General features: G+C 46.0%; 1 protein-coding gene and 1 long non-coding RNA gene across 15 annotated transcripts in view; one reads left to right on the top strand and one right to left on the bottom strand.

Annotated features, from left to right (window-relative positions):
• Nucleotides 1–16,406, top strand: part of LOC140599793 (adenylate cyclase type 1-like) — a 531,081-nt gene that overhangs the window by 149,187 nt on the left and 365,488 nt on the right. For 2 of the 14 annotated variants that reach the window (XR_012002783.1, XM_072765014.1), the window contains exon 4: nucleotides 14,326–15,632. The exons of 11 other annotated variants lie outside the window; for them this stretch is intronic. The gene's annotated coding sequence lies outside the window, so the exon portion shown is untranslated. Of the gene's footprint in view, nucleotides 1–14,325; nucleotides 15,633–16,406 lie in introns of those variants that run through there. One more of the 14 variants, XR_012002779.1, reaches the window with a different exon arrangement.
• On the bottom strand, nucleotides 9,478–14,912 carry LOC140599800 (uncharacterized). The gene is made up of 3 exons (XR_012002802.1): nucleotides 14,829–14,912; nucleotides 10,142–10,640; nucleotides 9,478–9,548 (listed from the first exon to the last, which is right to left on the bottom strand). It is a non-coding gene; the product is annotated as an uncharacterized lncRNA (long non-coding RNA).

Below are 16,406 nucleotides of genomic sequence, written 5' to 3'. Positions count from 1 at the left end.
GATCCTGGCATCCTGGGATTGAGTACTGTGTCGGGCTCTCTGCAGGGAACCTGCTTCTTCCTTTGCCTGCTTCAGTGCCTCTCTCTCTCTCTCTCTCTCTCTCTCTCTGCCTGTGTGTGTGTCTCTCATGGGTAAATAAATAAAATATTAAAAAAAAAAGATTTCTGTGCCTACCTCTTGCCCCTGTTTTGAGTCCAAAATGTGAACTATGTGATACAGAAATCCACAGCCAAAAATTAAACTGTTTTTAGGTCAGTGTTACCTCTGAGGTGTTAGATACAAAGTCTTCACTCTGTGGGAACACCACCATAGTCCAAGTCACAAGGAAAGCCCTGCTGAAGGGGAGCTCAGAATCCAAAATTAGAAAACATATGAGCAAACAATCCGTGTGAGGGATGGTCAGCAGGTATAAAGAAGGGCATATTTACACAAACACTTCACCAATAATGTCATGTAATTAAAGGCATAGAACAAAAACTTGAAATTCTGTTAAAAAGCACAAGATACTGCAGAACAGATGCCAAAACAAACAAACAACAAAACCAACACCAGAATGAAAAATAGAGTCATTGAAGTAAACTCAGTGGGTAGTATACACTTCAGAATGGACACTATTTTCTTTTTTTAAGATTTTATTTATTGATTCATGAGAGACAGAGAAAGAGAGAGAGAGAGAGAGAGAGAGAGAGAGGCAGAGAAGCAGGCTGCATGCAGGGAGTCCAAAGTGAAATCGATCATGGGACCAGGACTCCGGGATCATGCCCTGGGCCAAAGGCAGGCGCTCAACTGCTGAGCCACCCAGGTGTCCCTGGACACCATTTTCTAATAGCAGCTTGAAAAATATGATCATTGAAATAATAATGTCAGTGAACAAGATGAACTTGACATTAGATGGCACTGAAGAGAGAAAGGATGATGTGAGGGAATTATCAAGAGACAGCACAAAGAGATGAAAGAAGGAAACAATCTGTGATATTTTTATTTATATGAAATATATATTTGGCCATTCAGATGACCAAAATATATTTCTCATTTATTTGGCCCTTGTCCACAGCTCCTGGCTCATAGCTCCCGATACCCTGGGAATTTTCTGAGCAATAAGAGCAAGGGGAGCATCCTTTGTCATAACACTTGGTCTCTTGTTCTCAGTTCCTGAAATCACCTCAGAGACATAAAGGTTACTGAGTGTCTTATTACTTATAACAAGCCCCTTCCCACTACCACCACAACTGCGTTTATGGTAGTGAGGTGACTTGGATAGCACCTAAGGATGGGGCTGGTTGTCGGGGGAACCGACCAAGAATAAAGGGTGGGAACTTCTAGTCCCACCCCCTGACCTCTGAGGAAGGGAGAGGGGCTGGAGGTTTGAATGAATCACCAATGGCCAACGATTTAATCAATCATGCTTCCCTAATGAGGCTTCCGTAAAACCCCCAAAGGATAGCACTGAGAAAGCTTCTGGGTTGGTAGACACATGGCCGGTGCTGGGAGAGTGGCCTGCCAGAGAGGTCGTGGAAGCCCCGTGTCTCTTGCCACATAACTTGCCCTGTGCATATCTTCCATCTGGCTGTTCTTGAATTATATCCTTTTATAATACACCAGTAATCTAAGTTTCTCTGAGTTCTATGACCAGCTCTATCAAATCAATCCCACCCAAGGAAGGGGCCCTGGGAACCTCTGATTCATAGTCAGAATCACAAGTCAACCAGGCTGTGACTGGTATCTGAAGTGGGGGGCAGTCTTGTGGTACTGAACCCTTAACGTGTGGAATCTGAAGCTATCTCTAGGTGAGGAGTGTCAGAATGGAGTTGAATGGTCGCATACCCAGTTGATGTTGAAGAACTGCTTGGTGGTATGGGGAAACCACCCCACACACAAACGCACACATTGGAATTTGGTGATCAAACCCATTTAATGTGAAAGTAAGGTTAAGAAGAATGTAAAATAGAATTTAAGAGTGCAACATCTGAGGGGGGGGCACTTGATGGGATGAGCACTAGGTGTTATGCTGTATGTTGGCAAATTGAACTCAAAAAAATTTTTTTTTTAAAAAGAGTGCAACATATGTCTGATAAAAGTATAAGATGCAGAAACTAGAGAAAATAAGGAAGAGGAAATATTTAAGTGATAATAACTGAATTTGTTCCAGAAATGATAAAACACATTAGTCCTCAGAATCAGGACACATTATGAAATCTCACAGAAACAAGAAATCCACATCTAGCTCTAACAGAGAGAAACTGTGAACATTAAGGATTAAAGAGACCTTAAACGCAGTAAGAGAGGGGCACCTGGGTGGCTCAGTGGTTGAGCATCTGCTTTTGGCTCAGGTCGTGATCCCAGGGTCCTGGGATTAAGTTCTCATCAGGCTCTCCACAGGGAGCCTGCTTCTCCCTCTGCCTGTGTCTCTCTGTGTCTCTCATGAATAAACAAGAGAAAAAAGGCCTCCGAGTGGGGGGGGGGGCGGCGAGGAGCCGGGCTAGGGCCGCGGCGAGAGCCCCCAGGACAGGAGAGCCCGGCCCGGAGGAACAGGAGCTTCCCCAACCTTCCCGGGCAGAAAGGCGCTCGCAGGGAGGTGGAGCAGGACTCCAGGAGGGCGGGGATGCGCTCTGGCTCCCCGGGGCACCAACAGGAGCTGCGCCCTGGGGAGAGCGCCCACACCCCGCGGCCGAGCTCCCTAAAGGGCTGCAGCACACACGGCTGGACCCGGGAGCACAGGGTGCCGGGGACACAGCCCAGGAACCGATGCTCCCCCCCCGGGACAGGCAGAGGGCCAGGAGGGCCCAGGACAGCAAGGACACTCCTGCAGCCGGGTGGCCCCGAGCTGAGCAGATCAGCGGCCCCCCTCGGGAGCATCCAGGCACCTGTAGGCTGAGAGCTCCGCAGTTACTGCAGGTGCTGACTCCAGGGCTGCAGAGCTGGCCCCGCCACTGTGGCTGTTCCTCCTGGGGCCTCACGGAGTAAACAACCCCCACGGAGCCTCACTGTGTCCTCACAGGATGAACAGGTTAAACAACCTTCACTGCGCCCTGCACCAGGCAGGGCGCTGAGCAGCTCCTCCAAGTTCTCACACCTGAGAATCAGCACAGCAGACCCCTGCCCCAGAAGACCAGCTAGACGGACAGGGGGAAAACAATTGACCAAGCAGCACTGGAAAGTTCCAAGGGAAGTCGAGGGATTTACAGTATACACAACCAGAAGATACTCCCCCTTGTTTTTTGTTTTTCGATTTCTGCTGCTTCTCCCCCCTTTTTTGCTTTTCTTCTCTTTTTTTTATTTTTTCCTTTTTTTCTTTTCTTTTTCTTTTCTTCCTTATCTTCTCTCTTTTTCTCCTTTTCCCAATACAACTTGTTCTTGGCCACTCTGGCACTAAGCAAAATGACTGGAAAAAAAAACTCACCTCAAAAGAAAGAATCAGAAACAGTCCTCTCTCCCACAGAGTGACAAAATCTGGACTACAATTCAATGTCATGAAGCCAGTTCAGAAGCACTATTACACAGCTACTGGTGACTGTAGAAAAAAGCATAAAGGACTCGAGAGACTTCATGACTGCAGAATTTAGATCTAATCAGGCAGATATTAAAAATCAATTAAATGAGATGCAATCCAGACTAGACGTCCTAACGACGAGGGTTAACGAGGTGGAAGAACGAGTGAGTGACATAGAAGACAAGTTGATGGCAAAGAGGGAAACTGAGGAAAAAAGAGACAGGCAATTAAAAGACCATGAAGACAGATTAAGGGAAATACACGACAGCCTGAGGAAGAAAAACCTACGTGTAATTGGGGTTCCCGGGGCGCCAAAAGGGCCAGAGGGCCGGAATATGTATTTGAACAAGTCATTGCTGAAATCTTTCCTAATCTGGGAAGGGAAACAGGCATTCAGATCCAGGAAATAGATCCGCCCCCTAAAATCAGAAGGAGCCACATGCAATGAATACTTGATAAGATAGTTGAAGAGAAAACACGAAAAAGAGGTGCCATTGGTTTTAGAGAAGTGGGATCCTCTATCTCCCCGACGTTCAGGATGCAGTCCTAACACGATATTGACTGGGGCTTTCCCTGTTGTATCCACTTTCTCGAAGAGGCTCAATGAGTGCTAGACGCACAGCAGTCCTGTGATCGTCGCCCATCATCGTGCACTGGTAGACTGCATGAAAAGACTTGAAACGGGAAAGGGAGTTTCATTACATAGGAGAGTGTGTGTCGGCTTTGTGCTATGGGAGCCTAAGGTCCTCTTCTCCTCCCCTTCCAGCGAGGGAGAGGAATGGTACTCCTTGGTCCCTCACCCATCAAGTGAGGGAAGCTCTAAGAGAGCGAATGGTCAGAGAAGCTGGCAGAAAGAGATTTGTGCTGAAGCTGTAGCAAATGTAGGTCTCCTCTCCACCCTGGCCCGAGAATGCAGTCAGACGGTGCACCATGAGCAACTGGGAGACCGACATGTGTCCCTGGAGTTTTGGGGATGAGTAACATTGGCGCCTCCTTCCCACCTGGGCATACTTAAGGCAGGAGGCTGACAAGAGGCCCCTGAAGGCAGGGAGAGGAGCCGGCAGCAGCAATGCCTGCACTTCTGTTTGGTGTTGCAAGGATGTGTGTAGCATGGGCTAGCTGGATGCTGCACGTACATCCTCCCAATTTGGCTGGTGCTATGAAACTGGACTTTGCTCCTTGGTCTCTGCGTTCATGGATGCTATACTCTAAGGGCAGACAGTAGTCAAAGACTCACATACATAAATATAAATCTAGTTGTCAGAAGTACTAACCTAGAAGGTACATGGTGCTACAAGAGCATTTAATAGGTATATCAGTCTAGTTAGATCTGGGAAGCTTTCCTTGAGGAAGTGATATATGAGATCCCAAAGTAAGAGTTAACCAGAGGGGGATCCCTGGGTGGCACAGCGGTTTGGCGCCTGCCTTTGGCCCAGGGTGCGATTCTGGAGACCCGGGATCGAATCCCATGTCGGGCTTCCGGTGCATGGAACCTGCTTCTCCCTCTGCCTATGTTTCTGCCTCTCTCTCTCTGTGTGTGTGACTATCATAAATAAATAAAAATTAAAAAAAAAAAGAGTTAACCAGAGGAACCCTAGGCGGGGAGGGTTGACAGCATTTCGAGGGGGAGAGAACACCTTGTACCAGCTTCCTAATGCCAGCAGGTGCAAGGCACATGCAAGCACCAGAAAGAAGGCCAGTTAGGCCGAAAGCCAGGGAGAAGTGTGTGGAGAGGTGCGGAGCCAAACTGGAAACGCATTAAACAATTTAAAGCTTGGAACGATCTTCTGAGACTCCTATTTTGAATGGTTCGTCCTGGCTACAATGAGGAGAACACATTTTCAAGGGGATACGTGCAGGTGTAGACCTCTTTCATTAGTTTTCCCTAGAATATTGTGGGGCATTTTGATCTTCAGAGCATTTCTCTTTGAGATTCAGAAAGGTCTCTTATACTTTGGGATATTGCCTCTGATCCACTTACCATTTCCTTCTTTGGAAATTCTTTAATACTCGCAGGTTGGATCTTTGCAACTCACCTTCATTCTGTAATCATAATTTTCTTTCCTTTCCCCTGTATTTGTATTCTACAAATATTTAAATTTTTGTGCAAGGTCCTCTGTTCCAGCTACTGTCTCCTGTTCAGGCTATATTTGATGACTGTGTTCACTTCATTTGAATGGACTTAATGCATTCTTTTTTTTTTTTTTTTTTTTTTTTTTTAAATTTTTATTTATTTATGATAGGAACACAGTGAGAGAGAGAGGCAGAGACACAGGCAGAGGGAGAAGCAGGCTCCATGCACCGGGAGCCCGACGTGGGATTCGATCCCGGATCTCCAGGATCGCGCCCTGGGCCAAAGGCAGGCGCCAAACCGCTGCGCCACCCAGGGATCCCGACTTAATGCATTCTTATGTCAGCCTCTTCTCTTTGACAGGGAGGGAGAGACAGAGACAGACACAGGATGGAGAGAGAGAATGAGACAGGGAGGGAGACGAGTGAGAGACCGAGAGACAGGAAGGTAGACACAGAGACAGGGAGAGAGACAGGGAGGGACAGGCCGAGGTGTAGGGATTGAGGGAAGAAAGACTGGGAGGGACACAGAGACTGGGAGGGAGAGAGAGAGACGGGGACGTGGAGACAGGGAGGGAGACACAGAGCCAGAGAGAGGCTTCGTGCCTCCAGGAGCGATTGGGGCGTCTGCTCCCCTCAGGACTGAGCCTGGGTGCCCCGACGCCCCAACTAGACTAGCGGGTGGAGGCCCTCTCGGGTCCCCTCTAGGCTCCGTGGAGGGCGGGCCTGTCTGTGGACACTCCCCCGGGGCCTGGCGGGGAGCATGACCCTGAGGAAAGTGTGATTCTCTAGGGACCAAGAGAAGTCACACCTGGGGGATCCCTGGGTGGCGCAGCGGTTTAGCACCTGCCTTTGGCCCAGGGCGCAATCCTGGAGTCCCAGGATCAAATCCCACGTCGGGCTCCCGGCATGGAGCCTGCTTCTCCCTCCTCCTGTGTCTCTGCCTCTCTCTCTCTCTCTCTCTATCATAAATAAATAAATAAATAAACCTTTAAAAAAAATCACACCTGGAGCTAACCTTGGGCTGCAAAACAAGCAGGACACATCATTCGGGCTGGTGGGTACCTGTGCATTTCCTCACCTGCAGGGATTGTTTTGTGACGTGCACTTCTACCAAGACTCGGGAAACCGTGCACTTTGATCTAGGGAAGTTGTGATTACATAGTTATACTTGGAACCCGGAAGAACACCTAGAGACGCACACACCCAGGAGCCAAGGCCTCTGTAATTAATGCTACGAAATCCTTCAGCAGTACTACCGTGTCCACACGAGGGTTCCCGCGAGGCCCGGAGAATTGGATGCTGTAGCATGAGTTAATACCTAAGGGACCCGGGGTAGTGGGAAGCTAGAAGTTAACATATTGAAGAGATATTTACTCTCCAGGTTCCTTCTTGATATTCTCTGTCTTTTTTTGAATCGTCGTCAGTTTCTGGCGTCTTACGTATTCGGTCCACGTCCCACCCCTTACCTTGGCAACCACGTATATGTTTTCTGTATCAGAGTTCAGGCCATTGTGTTTTTGTTGTCTTGTAGTTTGTTTGCCGGGGGGGGGGGTTCTATGTTTTAGATTCCACGTATACCTGTACTCATGCGACGCTTGTCTTTTCTCTCTCTGATTCACGTCCCCTAGCATGCCCCCGTTGGCTATCATGAAACCTGTGTTGATGAGAACGGGCGTGCGTGTGTATCGTAAGTGACCAGTTTCAGGCCTGGGGGACCCAACCGCGTGCAACGGGCAGTTATTCCTAGGTAGAAGGCAAATGTCCTCTTTTCTCTCTATGGGAATCCTCATTTTATTAAGTAAATACCATCTGTCTGAAACCTTAAGGAACCATTTACTTTTTTACCTGACACATTACACCGGGGAACCTATCCTGGACAATGGAAACATTTCATTTGGGGCTTCACATGATCTTTGTTCCCTCAGCCTCAAAATGACATGTTTCTTAACTACTGGGAAAACGAGGAGTCACTCTCGTGTCTGCGGCAGAGACAGGAGGCCACACCAAGTACACCAGGTACACGCACATCCCAGAGGACGAAAGGCCACAGAGACAGAGAGAAAGGCAGGGGCTGCAGGGACAGCAGGGAGGGCGTGGGCACGACGGTCAGTAGTCGGCTGTCTGTGTGGTGGAAATGTGGCCCAGGTGCCTTCTGGCCTCGCCTGTGCGACACTGGGAATGGACCTAAAGTACCACGATGTATAATTTAAAAGCATCAGAGGAAACTCATGACGCAATCATAGAGGTTTATGACAACCACAAAAATAGAAACCGTGCAGTGAGGGGCAGGGGAAGCCTTCCGTCGGGCTGCAGCCATCACGAGCTGCTGCTCCAGGGCCGAGGCCGGTGGCTCCACTGAGGCAGGTGGCTGCTCCGGCACTTCCGGGAGCTTGATTGCAGGCTCTGGGGCCTGCTCCTCCTCCAGGTCAACCAAGGGTGCAGGTGGCTCCTCCAGGTCGGGACACTGAGTCAGAGGTTTGACCACCACGTGCATTGGCTTTGACTCAGCAGCTTGCATCTTGACTCGGGCGAAACACTCACCTCCAGCAGCCGTGCCTGGCTCGAACAGATCAGGCCCGGAAGCTTCAGCAGGCCCCACAGTCAGAGCTGGGGTGGGCTCCTGAGGTGGGTCAGGGTGTTGCTCGGGGTCCGAAGCTATAGCCCGAAGAAGACAAAGTATCATCACCAGGACGCACTTTCCACGTCCCTCTCAAATCAAGGACACTCTTCCCACCGTCCAATGTGTGTGAGGGCAAGCGCCCTGGGAGGTCTCCCCAGACTGCAGCCCGTGGGGATGGGGTGTGAGCCTACCCTGTGCTCCCAGCCCAGTTGCACAGAGGCTGGGTCTGTGTGGCCCACCCTGTCCCCAGCTCGGCCACCCCAGTCCTGGGCCTGGTTTTCCAGGTCTGAGCCTGGCATGTTGATCCCCATGAATGCCAGCAGCTTCCTCAGGGTGAGAAATTCCGGTGGCTGATGAAAATCCTCCTGATAGTAGTCCAGCCGGATGTCCAGGATGCAGGAGATGGAGCTGGAGGTACGGATGGGCAGAGGCATTGGATGACAGGGCTCCCTCACACCAAGGTGTCCCGGGGAAGCCCTGCAGGAACGGCCCCCGGACTCCCGCTCGGGGCTATCGGAGGCCAGTGCTGCTCCTTGTCCACCTGCCACCTGGCGGTCCTGCCTGCCACAGCCGTGCTCACTGACGAGGGGCTGGCACGAAGCCTCTGTGCGTGGGAGCCCATGACCAGCGGCGTGACCATCACTGTCTTTCCTGGGGAAGTGGGACTCACTCCTCAGCCTGGCTCCCTGCCCACTTGCCCCTTGAATCCACTGGCAGGTGTCCGGGGAAGGGGGCGTCGGCCTGTCATCGCCCTCACTGCACAGACTATCCCTCTGGGAATGTCCAAGCGGGGAGGGTGTGGGCTCTGTGTCCTGCTAGGCCTTGCCGGGAACCGCCCGGTACCACCGCCTTCCCTCCTGTGGCTCTGCGCTGCATACTCATGAGGGGCCCCCAGGGGGTGTCCTTCCACTGACTCTAATCTGACAGGGCGGGGGCCGTCTGGTCCCTGAGCCCTCACTGGCCCTCCTGAGCACCTGCCGTGCACCCGGGTCGAGGTGCCACCAGATTGGTGAGTGCGATGCTCCCCACACCCTCTGCTCTGGGTCCCAGGTGGCGGGGAGACAGAGGGCTTTGAGGGGGGCAGGTGTGGAGAAGGACTCCATTAGGGGTCCCAGTGCTCTCCCACAAAGCCCGTATCCCATCCACAGCCCTCCTTTCCTCTTTTCTCAAAGGACCCATTAGACCTTCACCCTGTCACAGGAATTGCAGATGTGTGGGGTGAGGGTCCAGCAGCCCCTCCAGGCCACAGCCCCCTCGCGGCCCTCCTGGAGAGGGAAGGCTCCCCTGCATGAGCCAGAGCTCACTCACATTTCCCACTGGTCCCGGATTCCTTCCTTCTTGCAGGAAGCTACGATGCATCGATATCTAGAGGAGGGCGGGGGGCATCACATGAGTCATCCAGTGGACGCGACCTCTCCTCATAGCTGCTGTCACCCTCTGACCTCCGACTAGTCCGGAGCCCTGGGGGGCCGTCCGCTCTGTGCCTGGGGCCAGGGGCAGCTCCTGGAGAAGCGCCTGCACCTGCCGGTGCTTCCTGAATGCTTGAGGAGTGAAAGGGCTCCGGCCAGGCCCTGGCCGATATCCGAGTGGGCCGGGGCCCCCAGGTGTCCCCGGGGACCCCTACTCCGAATGCCCCAGGATACAGACCCCAGATGGACTCAAAACTCCCTTTCAATGGCAAAACAGGCCAGCTCAAGACCCTGGCGACGGTGGGGAGGCGGCACACGCTTCGTCATGGGGAGGGAACGATGATGACTGCTGAGCACAAGCACAGCCCCTCTAGCCGACCTGCCACAGGCCAGGCCCCGGGGGCTGCCCTACAGGACCCGACCAGGCCCTGTGTGACTCTACTCCAGTCGGAGCAGCCGCCTGAGGGGCCGGGAAGTTCAGGAACATTCCCCAAGTCTCCCAACCAGTAGGTGGCCCATCCCACTGGGCTGTGGAGTCAGGGAGCTCACTTTGCAAACAGCAGGTCCAGCACCTCTTCAGGGGTGCCATATTCCTCCAAAAACATTTAGGAACTCAAATATGGACAAGTAGTCAATGCTCAGCAAGGTGGGCACCAGTTCTTCTACCTCCTGCTCCAGCAGCTCCCTCCGGCTGGGGGTGGTCGGGCAGATCCGATTCCTTCTCAGGGCTGAGGCCCTTTCAGCCTGAGGTGGGACAGAGGGGACGTGCAGCCTGCACTGTAGCCTCCAGACCACCTGGGAGTTGGAGCGCAGGCCAAAGCCCGAGCTCTCAGTGGCTGTGGGGGGTGGGGGTGGGGGGCAGGAGTGTCCACAGCAGGGACAAGGGGCTTGACGCCTGCGGCTCTGTCACTTAGCATCTGACTCTTGGTTGTGGCTCAGGTCATGACCTCAGCATCCTGGGAACCCGCCCCTGGCAGGCTCTGTGTTTGGGGCAGAGTGTGCTTGAGGAGCCTGTGTCTCCCTCTCCTGCTCCCTGCTCTCTGCATGTCTGTTAAACAAAAAATCCAATAAAGAAATAATCTTAGAGGATAAATTTTCAAAAAATTTGGATCAATACAAGGACCTAGTGGGAAAGGTGAGTGTCCCAGGTCCGCTTGTCAGCTGACTTCTGGCAGCACCTCCCTGCATTAACGGCTTCACCCCTTGTCAAACCCCAAATCTTAAAACTTCTCTGTCATATTTTTAAAAGTATTTTAAAATAAAAGTTTTGAAAATACACCAAGATAAGTTTCTTCTCACATCCAACTAAATGTTTTGATATTTTACATGTCTCCTCTCACTACATCTTTACAAAAGCAAGCAACATTGATAATCCTTCATTTCAATTGCAAATTGACTCCCTGTCAAAACATTTTCAAAAACTACAAGAACTTTCATAGTGGTGACATAGAATATCAAATGTCAAGTTGAATTTGAACACTATGTGCCTCGTAAGTGGAACTTCACAACAATATTCTAGGCTTGATTATTTATTAAGAGAACTTAGAATCCCATATAAGGCTAATGTTCTGGTCATTGCCCTACAAGTCATGACTACACTAATGTCCCTTTTTGCTCCAAAGTACATTTCAATGTGTGTGTGTGCGTGGGTGTGTGTGCATGCATATGTGTGTATGTATGTTAATATATAATTTTAAAAATACAGTCAACCCTTAATTTACTCTTGATGATGATGTTAAATTAAGTTAAAATGAAAGGAATGTGGTCTGGTCTTGACTCTTTCAATGTGTTGCTATTTCATAGTTCCTAACACATTAACTGTGCTGAAATGAGCTTCCCACATTACTTAAGAGGGCAAATATTTGGATCCAGATTACCTTAAAAATTTGCAAAATTTATAAAGGATATATAAAGCTTGTTAAAATAATTTGTAAATTATTATATTTCATAAAAATACAAATTCCAAAATAATAAAATAGGCTTGAAACTAGAAAATAGTAAAGAAACTTTTGTCTGCCTTGATACTTATAGTTAGAGAACATGAAGCCTGATATTGCTAGGACTAACAAACAGCTGGATCACCACGCTGACTATTCCCTTTGAAAGGTTATCCTGACTTTGGAATGGCATTAGTCAGACTCTAAAGGAGAATAAGTGTCTCTGAGGACGTTCAGATATGAGCACCAAGAAGGTAATGAGTCTGGAAATCCTCTGATACACAGAAAAGTAATAAGAATTGGGGAAAATCTTAAATGAAAAAATTATGTGTATCCAACCTGAAACTATTTAAAAAGCTCTCATCTAAAGAAAGTTTATAAAGAGCCTCATTCGGTTTATGAAACAAAAATAGAAATGATGGCAGGGATTTTATGAGAAAGCACATTCTAATCAATCTAAGAAATAACATTCTAACAGCAATATTTTATTTTTGGAGTTAGTAGTTTATTATCCTCCAAATCAGATGAAGTTAGTGGAGATGGCTTTCAGTGAATTTGTGCTCTTGGTGAGATGCTGGACTCAGAGAAGTATTGAGGTTCCTTCCATTTCTAGGGTTTCTTTTTTAAGTACTGATACCACAAAAAGTGTTAACGAATTTCCATAGTTCTCTCTAACTTTCAAATAGAGAACATATCAGGCTACATGATACCTACTTACTTAATATTTTATATGTGCATCTTATTTTTTTTATTAAAGTTACAGACCAGAATATGTCATCTATCTCTATGCATGGAGATATAAAGATACATTCATACACTATATCCATCTATAGACCAGAATATGTCATCTATCTCTATGTATGGAGATATAAAGATACAATCACATACTATATCCATCTATAGACCAGAATATGTCATCTATCTCTATGTATGGAGATATAAAGATACAATCACATACTATATCCATCTATAGACCAGAATATGTCATCTATCTCTATCTATAGATATGGTATGCAGCTATATCTATATCTACATATCCATATCTATATCTATATCTCCATACGTAGAGATAGATGACATATTCTGGTCTATATCCTTAATGCCAGAAAATCAGGATTAATTTTTTCCGATAAATTGTTTGACTTTGGCAGACAATAAAGAATGACCTTAAAAAACATTAAATATCTCAAAAAACATAATGGAGAAAAATAAAAATGGCTCATTATTCCACTTCCCAGAGATAACCACCATTAATATGTTGGTTCATATCCTTTTCCCTCTTTCTGTTGATAATAGACTAGTCAAAATATATTAGTGTCTTTTCACACACATGGAATAATCCTATTAATACTAAAACCATGTTTTTCAAAGTATTTCTTGCCTCTACTTCCACATAGATTGATCTTATTCTTTTGAGTGACTCTGTTGTATTCTATTCAATGTACCTACGTTTATTTATCCGATATCCCAGTTGAATAAGGGGCTTGTTTTGAGACCTTTATTATAAATGATGCTGCATAATATTTATAACAATATTATCTTCATTACAAAGACTAATAAACATCTCTCAAGTACTTATGAGGTGCCAAACACTTTCTTACACACTTTATAGACATCATTTCATTAATTCTCAAAGGATAGTGAAATCTAGACATGCTATGTAACTTGCCTAAGCTCACATATCTAGAAAGTAATGCCATTAGAAACGACAAATACCCCCCCATTTGCCTCGACATGGATGGACCTGGAGGGCATTATGCTGAGTGAAAGAAGTCAGTCGGTGAAGAACAAATATTATATGGTCTCATTCATTTGGGGAATATAAAACAATAGTGAAAGGGAATAAAGGGGAAGGGAGAGAAAATGAGTGAGAAATATCAGAGAGGGAGACAGAACCTGAGAGACTCCTAACTCTGGAAAGGAACAAGGGAAAGTGGAAGGGGAGGTGGGCGGGGGGCATGGGGTGATGGGGTAATGGGCACTGAGGGGGGCACTTGATGGGAGGAGCACTGGGTGTCATACTATATGTTGGCAAATCGAACTCCAATAAAATATATATATATATATTTAAAAAAGAAAGTAATGAAGTGGTAATTGCAATTCAGGTCTATCTGATTCTAGAGCAAAAGCTCAACACTCACTCAGCAAATACTTCTCTGCATACATTTTTGTATGACTTGTGTTAGTACACACATGGTACATTTATAAACATAGTATCGCTGAGTCAAAGGTTATGCAATATTTGAACCTCAAGATGTATTTTCAAAGTAATTTCCAAAAAGCTTTACCGATTAGCACTACTGCAGAAAATCAGAGCACTACTTTCTCCATACTCTTACCAGCATTGTGTAGTATTTATCTCCCCCCCCCCATATGATAGGCAAAATAATTAGTGTTATTAGTGCTGTTTCAATTTTCATTTCGTTAATAACTTACTGTTTTAGTAATAAGATGTATATTTAAATATCATTCTTGTCATCAGCTGTTGCATTATACCTCATATGCCTATCATCTCTGTTTTGGAGAAGTGGCATAAGATTCCCAAGAAAGCTTTTTTTTGTGCATTTGTTTGTGTGTGTGTGTGTGTGTGTGTGTGTGTGTGTGTGCAGTACATTATTCATTCTCTGTGTCACCACATGTATCCAAATTCCTTGTTTTTTTGTTTTGTTTTGGTTTGGTTTGGTTTGGTTTTTTTTCTGTCCTTTGGAATTTGTTTCTGGGTTAAGCACAGCCAGTTGCCATGCTACCAGCAAGTTCCCATTATTCAACAGTTAAGGTTTTTTTTTTTTTTTTTAGGATTTTATTGATTTATTCATGAGAGACACAGAGAGAGAGAGAGAGGCAGAGACACAGGCAGAGGGAGAAGCAGGCTCCCCCAGGGAGCCCGACGCGGGACTCAATCCCGGGATTCTAGGATCACTCCCTGGTCCAAAGGCAGCCACCCAACCGCTGAGCCACCCAGGGATCCCTCAGTTAAGGTTTCAGGACTTGGGCAAGGTAACTGACTAGAGAATAGGAGCACACCGTTTTAAGTTGCTTCTTTTTTCTCATAAAAATGATGGCAGTTATGGAAAGAGAGAAGAAAAACTTTTTGAAAACTAACGTGATATGAATTAATACATGTATACACACATGCATATGTACGTGTTCTTTTAAAAGAGCGAAGAGTTCAAGGGAAAAATAACATTAAAAGAAGAGCTGCTCAAAAATTATCTTAACTTTTAAAAGTCCTTCAGAAAATAAAAAGTGATTAAAGAGTTTGAGGTCAAGAATTCTTAGAAATTAAGAAATCAACTCACCATTTACATTTCTTTTTGTGTCCCTCTATAGGAGCACCTGAGTGGCTCATGGATGAGCATCTGCTGCTTTTGGCTCAGGTCGTGACTCTGTGATCCCAGGGCCTGGGATCGAGTTCTGGATGGGCCTCCCCATAGGGAGCCTGCTTCTCCCTCTGCCCGTGTCTCTGCCTCTCTCTCTCTGTGTCTCAGGAATAAATAAACAAAGTCTTTAAAAAAATAAAAATAAAAAAATAAATTCCCTCTATACACTCCAACAAGTGCATATCACATTGCAGAAAAATGCACCGGAGTCCACCAAATGCTACCAAGTGTAGGAAGCAGTCAGGGTTAACATTTATTCCAAGTGGAAAAACGTGGCACTCAGCTACATCTAATGGCATGAAGATCAACTAAGGCACACAAAAGCACTTGTTTTTTTGTAATATATTCAAAGGTACAGCCATTTGCTGTGCTTAGCATTCTCAAGACGATAGTTTTGTCAATGGTAATAAGAGTAAGTATGAGTATGTTATAGAATTATCATCAATAAAAACAAAGGTGTCATAAGTGGTGTCCTTAAACTTGGAACCAATTAGCAGCACCTGTAATCATTCTCCTTAATTATTCTCATTTTCTTAGAGGAGAAGAGAGGAGAACTTAATGTGTATCAGGTTAAGTGTTTCCTCCCTAAAGTTAAATACTTTTTTCTATAATAATCTCTAATGAATGCATGTTTGATGTTTTATACTTCTTTTCTTTTGCATGAGCAGACCTACTGACGTTTTTCACCCTGTTCAAGCAAAAATGAAAAAGAATGCTAAGTAATTACAATGTGGAAGTAGCCTTTTTCTTTTTCTGAGTGTTGCTTGGAAGAATGCATCTTGCTACAAAGCCAGTATTTTTTCTTCAATTAATATAAATAAGAAATGGGACAGATTAAGGGATTGGGTATGTGGTTTATCTCTGGTCTGTAATTTGTTTAAAAAGGAACTCTTATTTCTTTTCTAACCTGTTCATTTCTCTCCTCTACATAGCTTAAAAAAGAAAAAAAGACCACCTACATCCACACAATATCATGTCCCCCAAAGCCAAACTTAAAAAAAAAGGAAGCATCAGTAAAATATTTATTTAACTTTTCTGCTCTAACAGACAAATGTAACACAAAAGGCAGCAAAATCTACATTATGATTTCATGATTATTAATTTGAATATGAATGGCAATGCCCGATTCCAAAGCTCGTTTGAACTGCAAAAGTAAAATACTGTGTTGTAAGTCATTTTTTCCCCAATTATATGGTGAAATCATTAAAAATAATGATTAAGTTCACTCAAAATGACATTGTAAAGCTTGTAGAAATATAAAAGCAGAATCTTTACATATATGTGCATGTGTATATATATATATATATATTTCATTTTTTTATCGTGATTCATACCGCAAAGATTTTAAGGAGATTGACTTTTATCTTAGAATTCCTATTGATAAGGAGGATAACTACCTAAAAGAAACCAAATTGACCAACCTATCAATGGAATACTACATATTAATTTCATTATTGGTTATGTACATTGTATTATGAACATGTTTTTTCAATTGCA

Source organism: Vulpes vulpes, chromosome 7, assembly GCF_048418805.1.
Source record: "Vulpes vulpes isolate BD-2025 chromosome 7, VulVul3, whole genome shotgun sequence".
Classification (NCBI taxonomy): domain Eukaryota; kingdom Metazoa; phylum Chordata; class Mammalia; order Carnivora; family Canidae; genus Vulpes; species Vulpes vulpes.
This window is presented reverse-complemented; position numbering and strand designations above follow the sequence as displayed.